At 38.2% G+C, this 17,705-nt stretch overlaps 1 long non-coding RNA gene across 1 annotated transcript; it reads left to right on the top strand.

Annotated features, from left to right (window-relative positions):
* The first annotated feature begins 2,027 nt into the window (after positions 1-2,027).
* On the top strand, positions 2,028-5,841 carry LOC115896896. The gene is made up of 4 exons (XR_004056813.1): positions 2,028-2,149; positions 3,086-3,217; positions 3,556-3,660; positions 5,711-5,841. It is a non-coding gene; the product is annotated as an uncharacterized LOC115896896 (long non-coding RNA).
* Positions 5,842-17,705: the final 11,864 nt, after the last annotated feature.

The following is a 17,705-nucleotide window of genomic DNA, read 5'->3' as shown; positions in this document are numbered from 1 at the left end:
GTGATTAAAAGGATGGACTCTAAAGCCAGACAGGCTAGATTTGATTCTCAGCTCTGCTGTGGCTTTATGACCTTAGGGAACTTGTCTGTGCCTTAGTTTTGATGGAGTTCAGGACACAATACTCCGAAAGATGACATCTTGGCATAATGATTAGAAAAATGGCAGGAGCAGCAGAAAGGTCTCTCTGACCTGGAAGGAATTTTCTGACCTTCTCCTGAAGCAGCTCCTAAAACCCTCATGTGAGAGGTACTGTCCCTATACCCGGGGGAAAGGAACATCCTGTCTTCAAAGATGAACACAGTGGTATCTGAACAAACAGGCCTTGCCAAGTTTCCCCCAGTTTACTACACTTACCTCATACTCTGCCTTATGGTATTTCTGCACAACTGTCCACACTTCTTCAAATCTACTGTAAAAACCACTCCCATTTCACATTTGAACCCTTTCTTCAGGTCTTCATTTCCTAATGAAGGCTCCTGTGTTACATAAAACTTATATGAAATAAGTGTATATGCTCTTCTCTTGTTAATCTGTCTTTTGTTACTGGGGCCCAGTGAATAAGCCTAAGATGGGTAGAAGGAAAACTTATTTTTCTCCCCTACAGTTTCTTTTCTTTTTTGTTTTTATTCTGTTTTTTGTTTGTTTGTTTCAAACAGATACAAGGTAACTATTACACAAAAATTTAAAACTACCAATTTGTTAAACTTAGAAAAGATACTGATTTGTAACTAAAAAAAAAAAAAAAAAGACCTTTACATTTTTATTTCTCAAGCTAGCTTACCTCTACTTTCTAAAAGTTGTAAAATTTTTGGTTTAAAAATTGTCACTCTATGATTGTCACAATTTGTTTTTCTATGCCATGACAGAAACAAAATACTTTCAAATGTTCTGTGCATTTAAATGAACTAATGTATGTACACAAATTTATTTAAGTAACTTTTATATTAGTAATAAACCAACACATGCATTAAATACCTCTTCAGTGTAAACAGGAAATACTGATGATGATGCCAGCATAGAACTGTCAATTCACATTACAGCACAATTAATAATCAATCTGACTAAGTTAGTAATGTTTAAAGAACACAATTAGTCACTATATCTGCCAGAATAATTGAATATGTTAACATTCTCATCACGTAAATACCAATTTCATTATCTCATATCTTTCTCTTTACTCGTCTCCAGGTAGCAATAGCCCTCCCTGTGTGGGGCATGTAGAAGTGGCCCAGAACTTGTTGGTCTAATATTTTCGGTCTAATTCTTTCCAACCTTTGGTAAACTTAGAAAGCCTACAGAGATCTCATATTGACTGTTTTCAATCTTTTAATTGTGACAGTCTTTTTTTTATTCTGTCTTTTCACCTTCCTTTGCCTGTCCATCTATAATTTCAATTCAAGTTTATGTCAATCTCTTTCTTGAAACCTGGAAATTTCATCAGCTGCAGATTTCCTTTTTTTTTTTTTTTTTTTTTTTTTTGCCTTTTCCTTTATCTCCTTTTCAAGCCTCAAAAATTCTTCCTGTTTTTACTTCTGCTGGGTATTACTTTCAGGTAGTAATTTTAGTTTACATTGGCATTGATGGTTTTTCTGCTACTTTTTCTCTTTCTCCTCTTCCTCTTTTAGCTTCCTTTAAGTATAAGCATATTTAATTGACACTTAAATACTTTTCTGTTTTTTCTAAGCTTCAATCACCAATTTGGTTTTTTGCTCTTCTTTTTGCTTGTAATTACGTTCTTGTTTATTACCAAGAAGGACTGGCTTATCCTTCATCTTTCCCTTTAACTTGAAAGTGTTCTCCCTGTTTGCTGTCTTTTAGTTTTCCAATTTTGAATAGAATGTTTCCCTTTCTTCTAGAGTCAGACATTTTTAATGTATTTTTCATGTTGTTGCACTTTATCCTGCACTCTTCCAGGATGGTGTTGCAAAACTTCCCCTATATATCGTCTCTTCTTTTTATGTTTGCTTCTCATGTTTACAAAGTTCTGGCGATCACAATCATACAGCACCCTTGACATCCTCCTGTTTACTGAAGGAATTTTGCAAAATCTACCATATCTGCTAGAAGACTACTTTGCTGTATTCTGTCTGCAGGAACTTTGCTTAACATTCCTCTTAAAGTTCTCCATGTTTCTAGTGACCCAAAGCCCGTATGTCAATTTTCCTTGATACAGTATTCAACTAATTATTGGCTGTTTTCTTGTCTTTATTAAGCTTTTCATGTAATCAACCTCTGCTCTTTCTTAAAAATATTTACTGTATTTTTAATTGCTTATGTTCATTTCTCTGAGCTTTGCAACAAAATCAGGTGGGGGCATCACACCTTTCAACTGATGCTAAAGTCACTTTACATTGTTATATATTTTGAGCAACTGTTATTGGGTTTTTGCTCTATTTTCTTGCTGGTAATCAATTTATTTTCTAATTCTTGGAGCACACTGCCAAATTGTGAAGTTTTGTTGTTGTTGTTGTAGAGATGATCTATGTTAATAACTTGATTTTTAATTTTTACTGCTGTACATATGAACTTTGCTTTCTTAGTTTGAATAGCTCTCTGGTTCCAGTTTGAAACTGAAAAGGTTAAATTCTACCTGAAGGATGAAAACAACCAACATTCTGTGCCAAGACAGTCAAGAGGGCAGCCATGTTTCCTGGGGGAGTCTTTGGAACCACTCAAACCAAGATGACCGGGGATTTGGCTGGGAGGAGATGGGGAAACTACAGACCCTACAGATGGTTTCCTGTACCATGAGGCTAAGCCTGCGGATGCTAGCATGGGGGCAGGAGAGGCTGTGCCTTAGTTTCTTCATCTGTAAAATGAAGTAACACAGTACCTACCTCATAAGGGTGTTGAAATGATTGAACTTTTTATATGTAAACTTTGAACAGTTTGTGGCTCAGATAATTATTTCTAGTTTCTCAGGTCAGTTTTTCTGTATTTTACCTTGCTTATTCTTTTGAATGCTGCTGACATTTCTCACATTTCTCTTTATCCTTGGTCTTCCAGCCATGTTTTAAAAAGAAGGTGTAGAACACTAGGGTTTCTTTCCTCTGCTGTTACATGAGTAGGATTATTTTCCTTCTAGGTCTCTCTAATAAGAAGGGTTTTGACTGAGAACTTCATGCACTCTGTTGAAATGAAGCACATCCACTAGAAAACTTCACTTTAGGGGCTGATGAGCAGGAACTGAATGTCAAGCTATGGATCTCCAAATAAGGTTGGCTTTCATACACACTATATCCTTTCCAAGATTTCAGTTAATAGGGCATTAAATGGGAGTGGTGATGATATACTAAAGTGGTAGATATTGTGAAAAGAATGTATAGAGTACCAATAAAATCTTTACATAAGTTCTGCACTTGACAAGGGAGAAGAATCAATTGCTTAATTAAAAGTGAAATGTTTTTTATCACTTTGAAATAATGCCCTAGGATTATTTTGAAAGTGACATGTAGTTGACTCTCTAGAATTGAGAGTAATTCTAGAATCATTATGATATTTTTTGTACATCCTTTAATTTTATTTAATAGGATAATAGATTTTTATTTCCCCCAGGCCAAGGCAATGAAGTATCTTTGGGTCATCTGCAAGCTGGTCCAAAGGGAAATAGCAAAGGAGGAAATATTCTTCAGTAAACAAGCCCTGCAACCCACAAGTGAAGTAAGAATTTCCTGTCCTAGTCTTAGGAGGTGGTCAGTAGCTCTGCAAATTTCTCCACTGAATTAGATTTCATAACTTCCTGTGATGTCATTTGCTATTTTTTCCCCTGGCTTGAATTAAGACTTCCCTTCCAGAATTCTGCCAACCCAGTTTTCTTCAGACCACTTTAGAAGCAAGAATATCTACCACAGGTTCATGAAAAGAGCACTGAATAAGAAGTCAGGATAAGTGGATTTCTAAGGCCAATTTTCCTTCTTACAATTTGACTTCAGAAACCAGTGCTCATACCAAGCTCACATTTCCTTAACAATTCACATTCTTGAAAGGTAGAAAGAGCTGTCTTAGGAAATGGTGTGTTTCCTGTCATTGAAAGTATGCCAAAAGACACTTGAAAACCACTTCTTAAGACTCTTGTGAAACTTTTATATAATAAGATTAGACTTGATGGTTCTAAAAAAAAATCTCTCTGAATCTTGAAACTCACTGATTCTGTGCTTTAGTTCTATGAAAACAAGAGAAGCAGGGAGGGAATGATGAAGGAACCTAGTGGATCTATTCAGCCTTGTGTGGATTTCAGCCTTGGTCTCTGGAGTTGCTTCAAGCTTCCTGAAGTGGTACTTCTGCCTGTCCATCCTGACTCCATCCTTAGATACCCACTTTCTGATCCAAAATAAGCATGTCCATATGAGTTTCTTTAAGTCAGGGACAGGTAGATGTGTACCCGTAACTGGAGGGTGGCTAACCAATGCAAACATAGATTTCTTTACATTCTTATTCTTCTTTTTAAAAATCTTGAGAATTTTAAATTGTATCTCATAATACCCCTGTTTTAATATAAGATAATATTTTAAATTATCAATTATTGGGGGTGATGCACTTGCCCCAATCCATCTATGCAGATGTTTCTTCCTATGCACAGGGCAAATGCATTTAGTTTGAGAAGCTCAGGGTAACACATTTGACTAGCTGGCACACCGGATTCAGGTTTATTATCCATGGTCTTCTCACATCTTTGGGGTCTGTCTCTGCAAAACCCACCCCCTCCATCATACCAGATCCCCATCCAATATGGAAGGAGGAATTGAACGATAAGAGAGGTTTGTGATGTTGTTTAAATATCCCCCTCTCAGCTCATTCAAGCAGCTCTTCTCACTCCTAAACTGCTTACAATGACACATTATAGTAGAATTATTTCAGAGACCTGTTTCAACTCAATCTGGGTGTGCCTCATTGAGCTAATAAAATCCTCACCCCTGAGAAAGGATGTATTATGTGTTACATTTTGCTACAATTCATGATATGTCTTTGGAGAAGAATTGTACATTTTATATAATTTGTCAAGGATAATTTCAAAATGCATAACATCATCAGTCTCACTGACATCTCTAATGGCTTCACTGGATAGTCAGAGTTTTGCCAAATGCAAGCTAAGACTCAGACCATCACACACCTGCTTCCAGCCTATTGTTTCAGATGTATCATCTGTTGAAAAGGCAACAGAGTAGGAAAAGAATTCATCCTTGAAGCATTTCCCCTCTAATTAAGTCAACAGATGTTGTTTGAAGTCTATACCTGGGGATTTATTACTTCAGCTTTTAAAAGTAAGAGAAATTCACAGATCTGCCTACATAATAATTGTGTTTTTTTGGTCGAGGTCGCCAGCCTAGTAATGACTGATAATAGTCAAGAATTTGTGATGGTTGTCATTTTCAAAAACATTGGAATGACATTTTCCAAAAGTGCTTTCATTTGAATTATTATGGGGGCTTTATTGCTCCTGGGCTGGGCTCTCCCTCTCTTGGTGGGAGGCTAGACAGAGCTAGCCTTGCTCAAATGGGCTTGAGGGGTTGGGGGAGGTGGCAGGAAGTAGCTCTCAGGACCTTAATGGTTGGATGGAGGCAGACAGCAAACAGTAAAGTCAGAGGTCAAAGTCAGAAATGCATAGCTAAACCAGTCACTAGGGAAAAACATCCTGAGGCGGGCAACAGTTAACTGATGCAGCCTGTGAGTCAAAGAGCCAGTGAAAATGAGAACATGCTCCTTCTGCCAGGAAGAAGTAAGCAAGATGGTATTCTTCGGAAATAGCCAAGAAGATGAGCTCTTGCTGTCTGCTGAAGTGTGAGAAGCCATGACCAAAGTGACACCCAGTGACCTGTGTAGGCTTCAGTTTCCTTATGTGTTTCCTGGTCTCCTTGCCTAATATGGGTATGGAAAAGATCATATTCAATCTTATATATGAAGTCTAATATATTATCATCTTTATAATTGTTAAAATTTGTTTTACAATTAAGAAATAGCTGGAAAAATAGATAACCTAAGAAAAACTGGAAAAAAAAGAAAAAAAAAAAAAAACAGCTGCATAAGAATTATTTTCCTTTCGTGGCAGAATAAAATAGGGCCGAACACTTTGGTGTGCTGTTTTCTTTAAATTTAGTCTGCTCTTGTTAGTTTCTAATCAAAGTACTTACTTAGCATTCATGATTGCTAACATTTGTGATATTTATAATTTTATGAGCAAATTATCTATTGATTGTTACCATGACAGTTCTGCTATTTTCACATATCAAAATTTATATACAAGAAAAAAAAGTCCCAACATGAAAGAATTAGATTTTTTTTTAACACCAGGTCTCAAATTACCCACCTACTTTGACAGTTTTAGTGTCTTGATTGAATATTTTATGATGATACTATGATGATACTACTTAAGATAAAAATGTAAAACCTAATTTATAGTGACATCTCTTTATGTAAAAGGTTCCCAAGCTGATTTATTACCAGGTTGAAACATGTCAGTGAATGCAAACATTTCTAAGGTAAAGAGACTTTTCAGTTTTCTTTCACACTCTTAGTCATACAGCTTCAGCTAAACAATTTATATGAAAAACAGTGTCTTTTAATTTTACAATACGCCACTTTATTTTCCTATGATATCTCCTTTAGTTTTATTCTTCAATTCAATTTAATACGTACTATGTTCTGTACTGAGTAATAAATTTGGAAGCTATTCCCAATTATAATTCATTTTGATACCTGCACATTTGAGGGAACATAATGCCAAAGATTCAGACTTCGTTCTTCTCAGACTGGATTCTTTACTTATCATCCTCTATTCAACAACAAAGTAGGTAATCAGTTGCCAAACTGATGTTGTTTTTCCAGTTTTCTAACTGCCTCTCGCCATCCTGATTTTGTCTCCTGTTAAATTTATTACATTATCTCATTCTGAAAGGAATTTGGAGAAAGTACGTATATATATATATATATATAATTATTTAATCATATTTTTGGTTGAGGAAGAAGTGGTTAAGGGACTATGTCTAATGATTTACTTACAGTTCTACAGAACTATTCACTAATACAATTAATAAAATAATGCACTGTAATTATAATTTAGATATTCAAGAGCTCTGGGTAGTGATAGATTAATATAATTGCTGAGGCTTAAAAGGATTGTTATAAGTGAATTCATTTCAAGGATTATTAAAGGAAACAGATGACATGAGATTTTATATTGGTGGTAGTTTGTGTTACAGGAGCATTAGAGGTATTGTAAAGTAAGAAAGAGAAGATGAAGCCAGGAAGATGCTATAAACAGGCCAAAGAAGAAACAGCAGAAGAGGCACAGGCTGAAGAAGAAACTGCTTATGGCTTAGCGCAATATCTTCTGGGACAGTGCATGATACAGGAGGTGGCAGCAACAGTAGTTCAGTGGGAAAGAAAGATGTGTTTGGTGACAGCATTTTGGTGGGAGGGAACAGGAGAAAATAGGGAAAAGATTAAGGGCAGAGAGAGACCAGATGGTGATCATAATGAGCCAAAACCCAAAAATGTCATGGACTCAAACCTTAGCTGTAGAGACCCAATGAAATGGAAAATTAACACAAAGAGAAAAAAATATAATTTATTTTCATAATGTAATGTACTTGTATCATATCTTATCAAAAAGTATTTGAGGTGAATTATTGAAAAAAAGAGATCTTTATTATAAGATTAGAAAAACAGAACCTAAAGAGGAAGGGGCAGCATACACCAACCACAAACATCAGCGGAGTGGCTGTGTGTGAGCAGGTGTCCTAGAGTTTCCTCTCAGCCCTGATGAAGAGGGAAACCTTATACATCATAAAACATTCATTAATTATCATTACCTGAAACTAGGGTACCCACAAAATATTTGTCAGAATAAATGCTGCTGGTGAGAAAGAGCTCCTGGGTGACAATAGAAGGAATAAGATTTAACCAATAGGCCAGGCACGGTGGCTCAAGCCTGTAATCCCAGCACTTTGGGAGGCCGAGACGGGCGGATCACGAGGTCAGGAGATCGAGACCATCCTGGCTAACATAGCGAAACCCCGTCTCTACTAAAAAAATACAAAACACTAGCCGGGCAAGGTGGCGGGCGCCTGTAGTCCCAGCTACTCGGGAGGCTGAGGCAGGAGAATGGCGTGAACCCAGGAGGCGGAGCTTGCAGTGAGCTGAGATCCGGCCACTGCACTCCAGCCTGGGTGACAGAGCGAGACTCTGTCTCAAAAAAAAAAAAAGATTTAACCAATAATAACCTCAATATTTGTTTCACAGCAAATAGATAAATTAAATTTGCATGGCTAATTTTGAAAGCAACCTAAGATAAAGACTCATGGCTAACAATTGAAAAAACATAACTACAAAAGCAATGACAAAAAAGTCATTGTCTAAATGTAGTCTGACTTGATCCGAGGACATTGGTTCATAGTGATACAGGAGGCGGGTAGGGAAGTGCTAGGTGGAGAAAGGCGGGGTCCCTGGTGAGGGCTTCCTCGGGCCTGTGCCCATGGACCTATGTGAAGACAAGCATTTCTATTTCGTTGCCCATAAAGTTACCTTTTGGCCTGCCACACCCCCAATCCTGTGCCCATGAATACCCGAGAAACCGTAGCAGGCACAGACACAAATGGCTGGACTTCAAGAGGAGCAGAAAAGCACACACACACACACACACACCAGCAGTCATCGGCAGACCATCGATGGCGGGACAACGCAGAATTCAGTCGGAGTGGTTGGAGGAGAGTCCGGCGGCTGGGTGGCCCGACTCCAGGGGAAGACCACCTTCCCAACCCTTCCTCCTTCTGGCTCCTCATTCCACCTCGCTGACAGCAACCTCCACCACTCAATAAAACTTTGCACCAATCCTCCAAGTCCACATGTGATCCGATTTTTCCGGTACACCAGGGCAAGAACCAGGGATACAGAAGGCCCTCTCTCCTTGCCATAAGGCAGAGGATCTAGTTGCGCTGATTAACACAAGCCAACTGTAGATGGCAAAACAGAAAGAGCGCACTGCAACACAGGCCAACTGGGGCTTCGCGAGTTGGAAACACTCAACCCTAGATGCTGCCATGGGGTCGGAGCCCAGAAACGCTCCCCATGACCTGCCCATCTGCATGCTTCCCCCAGTGGTTTGAGCAGGGGAGCACCAAAGAAGCGAGCCACACCCCTGTCACATGCCCGGCAAGGGAATAAAGGAACACTACTCCCATTTCAATATTTAATAAGCACTTATGCTGGGTACTGAGACATGTTTATGAACAAAGTATCCATGATCCCTGCCCTCATGGAGCTTACATTCTGGTAAAGGAGTCAGAACGTAAAGTAAAAAAGATATAGAAATAAAATTACCACAAATTATGATAAGAGCTATGAAGAATATTAACACTGCTATCAAGAGTTAAAGGGGCTGGAGGGTGGTTTCCTTGTGTAGATTCGGTGTCAGGGAACCCTCTTTGAGACAACATTAGGAGTATCTGGAGTACTGAATAGACCCATGACACAAGATAATCTTTCCCAACTAACCTCTCTGCCAGGCTTTCAACATGCACCATTTAAGCAGTGTCTGTAAGACTATGTACTTTAGGCAAATTACCTAGAGTGCAAGTATTCTGTACAAGAATTAAGAAATTGTCATGAATTTTAGAAACAAAGAAGCTGGTTTTAAAATTAACAAGTCTAAGCAACATTTTAGCTCAAATGCAAACTAGAGATGGTACTGAATAAATAGTGGGGTTTAGAGAAGACAGTCATAAAATATGAAAGAAATACAGACATGAATTTCAGGTGTTGTTTTAAATTCAAATTGTGTTAACAACAAGTATAGTGAGTCCAAGTCTTCCTTCCATACTCATAGGGTCCTCTGGATCTCCAAAGTGACTGCAAGCCACCATGTCCTGGGCAGCTCCATTCTCACAAGCCCCTAGACTACACTAAAAGGGTCCTGCCTACCAGGCAAGATTGAGGGATATCTCAATCCTTCTGCATATGAGCAGCTAACGAGCCTCTTTAGTTTAATAATCCAATATTGTACTATGTTTAAAAATTAGTTTCTTTTGTATGAACAATTCTATTTGCAGAAAAATTAAGTGAAAACAAATATACAATGAAAAGTAATTCTCCTTCTGACTTCAGTCTCAAAATCTCTAACCTCCTTCTCTGAAAGCTGCCAATGGTAAACAGTTCCTTGTGTATAATTCAAGACATACTTAATGTACACACAAGCAGTGATACTTGTATTACACACATGCACCCTCTCACAGCACCCCCCAACACAATTTAAATCCTAATAGCAGAATAGCACATATATATCCCATGTCACCTTTCCTCTCATTTAGCAAAGTATCTTGGAGGTCATACACCACATTTTATAGATCTTAGTTTGATTAAGGTCATACACCACATTTTATAGATCTTAGTTTGATTAAGATCTTCCCGTTGATGCTTCTGTTTGTGTTCCCACTATTTGCTGTTATTAGCAGTGCTAAAATGAACATTCTATGTAAGTATTTTTGTGCCCATGCATGAGCATATCTGGAGGAATAATTCCTTTATTATTATTATTTTTTAATTTCAATCGGTTTTGGGGGGACAGGTGGTGTTTGGTTACATAAGTAAGTTCTTTATTGGAGATTTCTGAGATTTTGGTGCACCCATCACCCAAGTAGTGTACACTGTACCCAATATGTAGTCTTTTATCCCTCACCATCCCCCCATCCTTTGCCCTGAGTCCCCAAAGTCCAATGTATCATTCTTATGCCTTTGCATCATCATAGATTAACTGCCACATATCAGCAAGAACATATAACATTTGGTTTTCCATTCTTGAGTTACTTCCCTTAGAATAATAGTTTCCAATTCCATCCAGGTTGCTGTGAATACCATTACTTTGTTCCTTTTAATGGCTGAGTAGTATTCTGTGCTATATATATATATATCACATTTTCTTTATCCACTTGATTGATGGGCATTTGGGCTGGTTCTATATTTTTGTAGTTGTAAATTGTGCTGCTATAAACATGTGTGTGCAAGTATCTTTCTTGTATAATGACTTCTTTTCCTCTGGGTATATACCCAGGAATGGGATTGCTGGATCAAAAGGTACTTCCGCTTTTAGTTCTTTAAGGAATAGTCACACTGTTTTCCATAGTGGTTGTACTAGTTTACATTCCCACCAACAGTGTAAAAGTGTTCCCTTTTCACCACATCCTGGCCAACATCTATTTTTTTTTCTTTTTTTTTTTTTTGATTTTTTGATTATAGCCATTCTTGCAAGAGTAAGGTGGTGTCGCATTGTGGTTTTGATTTGCATTTCACAGGTAATTAGTAATGCTGAGCAATTTTTCATATACTTGTTGGCCATTTGTATATCTTCTTTTGAGAATTGACTATTCATGTCCTTAGCCCACTTTTTGATGGGGTTGTTTGTTTTTTTCTTGCTCATTTGTTTGAGTTCTTTGTAGATTATGGATATTAGTCTTTTGTCAGATGTATAGATTGCCAAGATTTTCTCCTACTCTGTGAGTTGTCTGTTTACTCTGCCTATTATTTCTTTTCTTTTGCTGTGCAGAAGCTTTTTAGTTTAATGAAGGCCCATCTCTTTATGTTTGTTTTTGTTACATTTGCTTTTGGGTTCTTGGTCATGAAGTCTTTCCCTAAGCCAATGTCTGAAAAGGTTTTTTCAATGTTATCTTCTGGAATCTTTACGGTTTCAGGTCTTAGATTTAAGTCTTTGATCCATCTTGAATTGATTGTTGTATAGGGTGACAAATGAGGATCCAGTTTCATTCTTCTACATGTGGCTTGCCAATTATCCCAGGACCATTTGTTGAACAGGGCATCCCTTCCCATTGTGTGTTTCTGTTTGCTTTGCCAAAAATCAGTTTGCTGTTTAAGTATTTGGCTTTACTTCTGGATTCTCTATTCTGTTCCATTTGTCTATTTTTATACCAATACCATGCTGTTTTGTTTACCATGACCTGATAGTATAGTCTGAAGTTGGATAATGTGGTGCCTCCAGATTTTTGTTGTTGTTGTTGTTGTTGCTGCTGCTGCTGCTGCTTAGTTTTGTTTGGCTATGAGGGCACTTTTTTGGTTCCATATAAATTTTAGGTTTTTTTTTTTTTTCTAGTTCTGTGAAGAATGTTGGTGGTAATTTGATGGGAATTGACTTGAATTTGTAGATTGCTTTTGGTAGTATGGTCATTTTCACAATATTGATTCTACCGATCTATGAGCATGGGATGTGTTTCCATTTGTTTGTGTCATCCATGATTTCTTTCAGCAGTATTTTGTAGTTTTTCTTGCAGAGGTCTTCATGTCCTTGGTTAAGTATATTCTTAAATTTTTTTTTTTCAGCTATTGTGAAATCTTGATTTGATTCTCAGTTTGGTCGTTGTTGGTGTATAGTACTGGTGTGTGACTACTACCTTGTGTACATTAATTTTGCATCCTGAAATTCTACTGAATTCATTAACCAGCTCTAGGAGCTTTTTGGATGAGTCTTTAGGGTTTTCCAGATATATAACTCTATCATCAGCAAACAGCAATAGTTTGACTTTCTCTTTACTGATTTCTCTTTACTGATTTGGATGCCTTTCATTTCTTTCTCTTCTCTGATTGCTCTGGCTAGGACTTACCATACTATGGCACATAGAAGCGATGAAAGTGGGCCTCCTTGTCTTATTCCAGTTCTCAGGTGCAATGCTTTTAACTTTTTCCTGATCAGTATAATGACAGCTGTGGGCTTGTCATAACTGGCTTTTCTTACGTTAAGGTATGTCTCTTCTATGCTGATTTTGCTGAGGACTTTATCATAAAGAAATGCTGGATTTCATCAAATGCCTTTTCTGCATCTATTGAGATGATCATGTGATTTTTGTTTTTAATTCTGCTCATGTGGTGTATCACATTTATCGCTTATGTATGTTAAATCATCCCTGCATCCCTGGTAAGAAACCCAACTGATCATGGTGGATTATCTTTTTGATATGCTGTTGGATTTGCTGAGGATTTTTGCACCTGTGTTAATCAGGGATATTGGTCTGTAGTTTTCTTTTTTTGTTATGTCATTTCTTGGTTTTGGTATTGGAGGAATACTGGCTTCACAGAATGATTTAGGGATAATTCCCTCATTCTCTATCTTTTGGGATAGTTTCAATAGGATTGGTACCAATTCTTCTTTGAGTAGCTGATAGAATTCAGCTGTGAATCTGTCTAATTTTGAACTTTTTGTGGCAATTTTTTTGTTACCATTTCAATCTCACTAATTGTTACTGGTCTCTTCAGAGATTAGATATCTTCCTGGTTTAATCTAGGAGGGTCGTATAGTTCTAGAAATTTATCCGTCTCTTCTAGGTTCTTAGTTTATGCCCATAAAGATGTTAACAGTATCCTTTAATAATTCTTTTATTTCTGTGGTATCAGTTGTAGTATCTCCTGTTTCATTTCTAATTGAGCTTATTTGGATCTTCTCTCTCCTTTTCTTGGTAAATCTTGCTAATGGTCTATCAATTTTACTTATCCTTTCAAAGAAACAGCTTTGTTTCATTGATCTATTATATTATTTTTGGTTTCAATTTCATTTAGTTCTCCTCTGGTCTTCTTTATTTCTTTTCTTCTGCTGGGTTTGGGTTTGGATTGTTCTTGTTTCTCTAGTTTTGTGAAGTGTGACCTTAGATTGTCTATTTGTGCTCTTTCTGACGTTTTGATATAGGTATTTAATGCTATGAACTTTCCTCTTAGCACTGCTTTTGCTGTTATCTCAGAGGTTTTCATAGATTATGTCACTATTATTGTTCAGTTCAAGGAATTTTTAAATTTCCATCTTGATTTCCTTGTTAACCCAACAATCATTCAGGAGCAGGTTATTTAATTTCCATGTATCTGCATGGTTGTGAGGCGTTCTTCTGGAGTTGATTTCCAGTTTTATTCCACTGTGGTCTGAGAAAGCACTTGATATAATTTTGATTTTCTTAAATTTACTGGGACTTTTTTGTAGTCTATCATATATGGTCTATCTTTCTTGGGTACACTCTTGATGTGGTGTTCTCCCCCTTCCTCTAGGAATGGGGCTTCCTGAGAATTGAACTGTAGTGATTGTTTTTGCTCTTCTGGGTCTAGCCACCCAGCAGAGCTACCGGGTTCTGGGCTGGTAGTGGTGAGTGTCTGCACAGAGTCCTGTGATGTGATCCGTCTTCAGGTCTTGTGGCCATGGATACCAGCACCTGCTCTGGTGGAGGGAGCAGGGGAGTGAAATGGGCCCTATGAGTTTTTGGTTGTGTTTTTATTTAGTGCCCTGGTTTTGCGCTTGTTGGCCTCCAGCCAGGAGGTGGAGCTTTCAAGAGTGCATCAGCTGAAGTCCTACAAAGAGGATGCAAACTTGTCCTACAGACACCTGGTTAAGTATTCAGGTTTCTCAGGCAGTGGGCAGAGGCACAGGGCTCGCAAGAAATTATAGCCTTTGTCTTTGGCTACCAGGGCAAGTAGAGAAAAATCACCAGGTGGGGGCAGGGATACGCGTGTCTGGGCTCAGCCTCTCCTTGGGTGGGGTTTGCTGTGGCTGTGGTGGGGGATGGGGTGTGGCTCCCTGTCCAGTGGAATCATATTTCCGGGGGTATTATGGCTGCCTCTGCTGAGTCATACAGGTCACCAGGGAAGTGGGGAAAAGCCGGCAGTCAAAAGCCTCACCCCACTCCCACGCAACCCACATTCCTAACGGCTGGTCTCACTCCCACTGTGCCCCCCAGCAACAGCGCGGAGTCTATTTCCAGGCAGCTGGTGACCAGGGCTGAGAACTTGCCCTAGACCATGAGCCTCCCCATTGAGAAAGCAAGCAGACTCACAGTTTTTTTGGCATCTCAGGGAGCCTGCAGGGGTGATCCAGTTCCTTCAAAAGGGTCTGTGGATTCTCTTGACTTTCCTGGTATGTTCCTGAGGTAGTTCTTGGAGCAGAAGTTCACGATGTGAGTCTCCATACTGCTCTGTCCATCTGAGTGGGAGCTGCAAGCTAGTCTTGCCTCATATCCGCCATCTTAATGCCCCTGAGGAAAAATTTCTAAATTTGAATTGCTAAGTCAAAGGAGATGTACATTTTAGGTTTTGTAACAATTATCAAATTCCATTCTAAAGAGGGGACACAATTTTATATTCCCATTAATAGCGAATAAAAATGCCCATGTGTCAAACAACTTGGTAAATGTTTTACTTATAATAATCTTTAGAGAAGGTATGATTATTATTCCCAATTTAAAACTGAGTTAACTGAGGCACTGCTTAACTGAAATAGGTTAAGCAACTTGACAAAAGTCACACAGAATTAACTGAATAAACTGGGAGCTGGGGTCAACAGTCTACCCTCTTACCCATTACGCTATACAGCCTCCCTGAATTTCAGTCCCAGCTCTCTCACTCAAAGCTGACAGCCTGGCCAAATTGTTTACCTCAACTCTATAGTTTCTTTATATTTAAAAAGAGATAAAATGTATCTCAAAATATTAATATGAGGATCAAATGAGACAATGTCAGGAAAATCTCATGCGGGAGGGGTTAAACAAATGTAAATTTGCTTTCTTCCTATTGAGAAACATAAATCACAAAGAAGAATACTCTATTTCCCTGGCAAATTTTTTTCAGTGGCTAGAAATTAAAGAAGCAAATATGATGCATTTTAATGCTAATATGAAGGTAATAAAGCCAACAGATATTAGGAGCTGTGATGGAATTCCCCTCCCTGTCTTTCTCATACAAATTCTTTAATGCTCATGGGTTAGCTCTTGGCCTAGCTTCTTTGCACAGTATTGTTTGCAACCAAAGTCATTCTGTATGACTGATTCTTTAATGCCCAACCTTATTTCCTTTCCCTAAAAATTCCATTTCTCTAGAAATGTGGATGGAATACGGATTGCTAAAGCTATGTGTTCTGGGAACACTGAACCACCCATTCCAATACAGGCTTGAATAAACCTTCTCTTTAGGCTCCACAATCCAGGACTGCACAAGGAGGGTGACTCGTACATTTCTTTACTCCATATATGTCGGCTTCACAGTGTGCAGGATGTTCATGTATAACCTCACACTACTGGCCTGTCTCTTCCCATCTCTGAGTGATCAGTATAGCTCAGTAATAGGTTCCAAATGGGAAGGCTGACATTTATTCATGGCTGAGCTCAGAAAACTTACAACCACATAAAATGTCAAAATTTAAAACTCACTGTTTTTATAATCAGGTTATAAAATAACAAACACCCTCACAATTATGCTAACTCTATCCTTCACTTTCACACTTGCCTGATCCATTACCCTGTGAGTCCTGATGCTTTCCTCACCCCGATACATCCATAGTATGCTCCCTACCCCATTCCCTCTACAACAAGGGTGCTAACCAGAAATGGAGTGAGGCTCAGGTATTTATTATCCATTCATTTTTCTCCACAAATATTTTCTAAGGGCCATGCACTGTTCAAAGCACTGGAATGAATATACCTGTCTTTCCTTCTTTTTTCCTTCTTTCTTTTTTTTATTTCTTTTCCTTCCTTCTTTCCTGTCTTTCTTTCCTTCCTTCCTTCCTTTCGTTTTCTTCCTTTCTCTGTCTCTCTTCACTTATTTTCCTTTCAGATGACGTAATTCTTTTTAGTTGGAAAATTTAATAGTTTGTCTCTTTTAGCTGGGTAAAATACGTCTAATTTCAAAATAACCAAGTCATAATGTCCCATTGCACCAAAAAGTGTTTCAGCTCATAGATTTCCAAATAATGTAATTGAGAAAATAGAAATAATTGCAGATTGACACAAACATTTTTATTTTATTTTTATTATTATTTTATTTTTACTCTTTTTTTTTTTTTTTTTTTTCTTTTGAGATGGAGTCTCACTCTGTCACCCAGGCTGGAGAGCAGTAGCATGATCTCAGTTCACTGCAACCTCTGCCTCCCGGGTTCAAGCAATTTTCCTGCCTCAGTCTCCCAAGTAGCACACAAACAAATTTTAAATGATCCTGTGAACAAAGATTCTATTTTTTCCATTAGTACTACCACTATTGCACATTTATGAAAGTAATTTAGAGACACATACAAGGAAAATCTGTCTCTAAAAGGCTTCCAAATTTAGTAAATTGGGATATTTGACAATCACCTGTTTAATTTATGATAAATACAATTCAGTTCTTCATTTTATGCACTCTGGTCAAATTAGAGCAGTTAGTTCATGCTTTAATGAATTAACACAACACAGCAAAAAGCATGTAAAAATATACAAGAAAACACCCGAAACATATGTCTGAGTTCAAACCCTATTAAGCATTCCTGTGCACCAGAAATAGAAAAGAAATGCAGAACTGAGCAGAGCTGAGGCCACTGCCATGCTGCGCTCTTGTCCTGAAGTAGGCAGTGACAGCTGAGAACCAGGGAAGGAGAATTGAAGGTGTTCCATGGAAATTAGCATACTGGAGCCAGATTCGAAAACAGAGGCTAGATGAGGCTCCTTCTGGTGAAAGGAGGTTAAAAATCTGCAGCCAACCATTCCCTGGGGCTATGGCTTTGCAGAGAACTAACACACGTTGCACTTGAGGGTGCTAAATGCACCTGGCCTGGGACCTGATGTCATATGCCTGCTGAGACCAAGGGCAGGTGTTTCTGCAATGTCATACAGCACTAGGTTTGGAGGTAGGATTCAGGAATTTGGGAGAAGGAAATGCAAAACCGCCAGACAGAGAAATGTGAAGAAAGAGAAAGAAGGGGGGCAATT

This window comes from Rhinopithecus roxellana, chromosome 4, assembly GCF_007565055.1.
Source record: "Rhinopithecus roxellana isolate Shanxi Qingling chromosome 4, ASM756505v1, whole genome shotgun sequence".
NCBI lineage: Eukaryota > Metazoa > Chordata > Mammalia > Primates > Cercopithecidae > Rhinopithecus > Rhinopithecus roxellana.
This window is presented reverse-complemented; position numbering and strand designations above follow the sequence as displayed.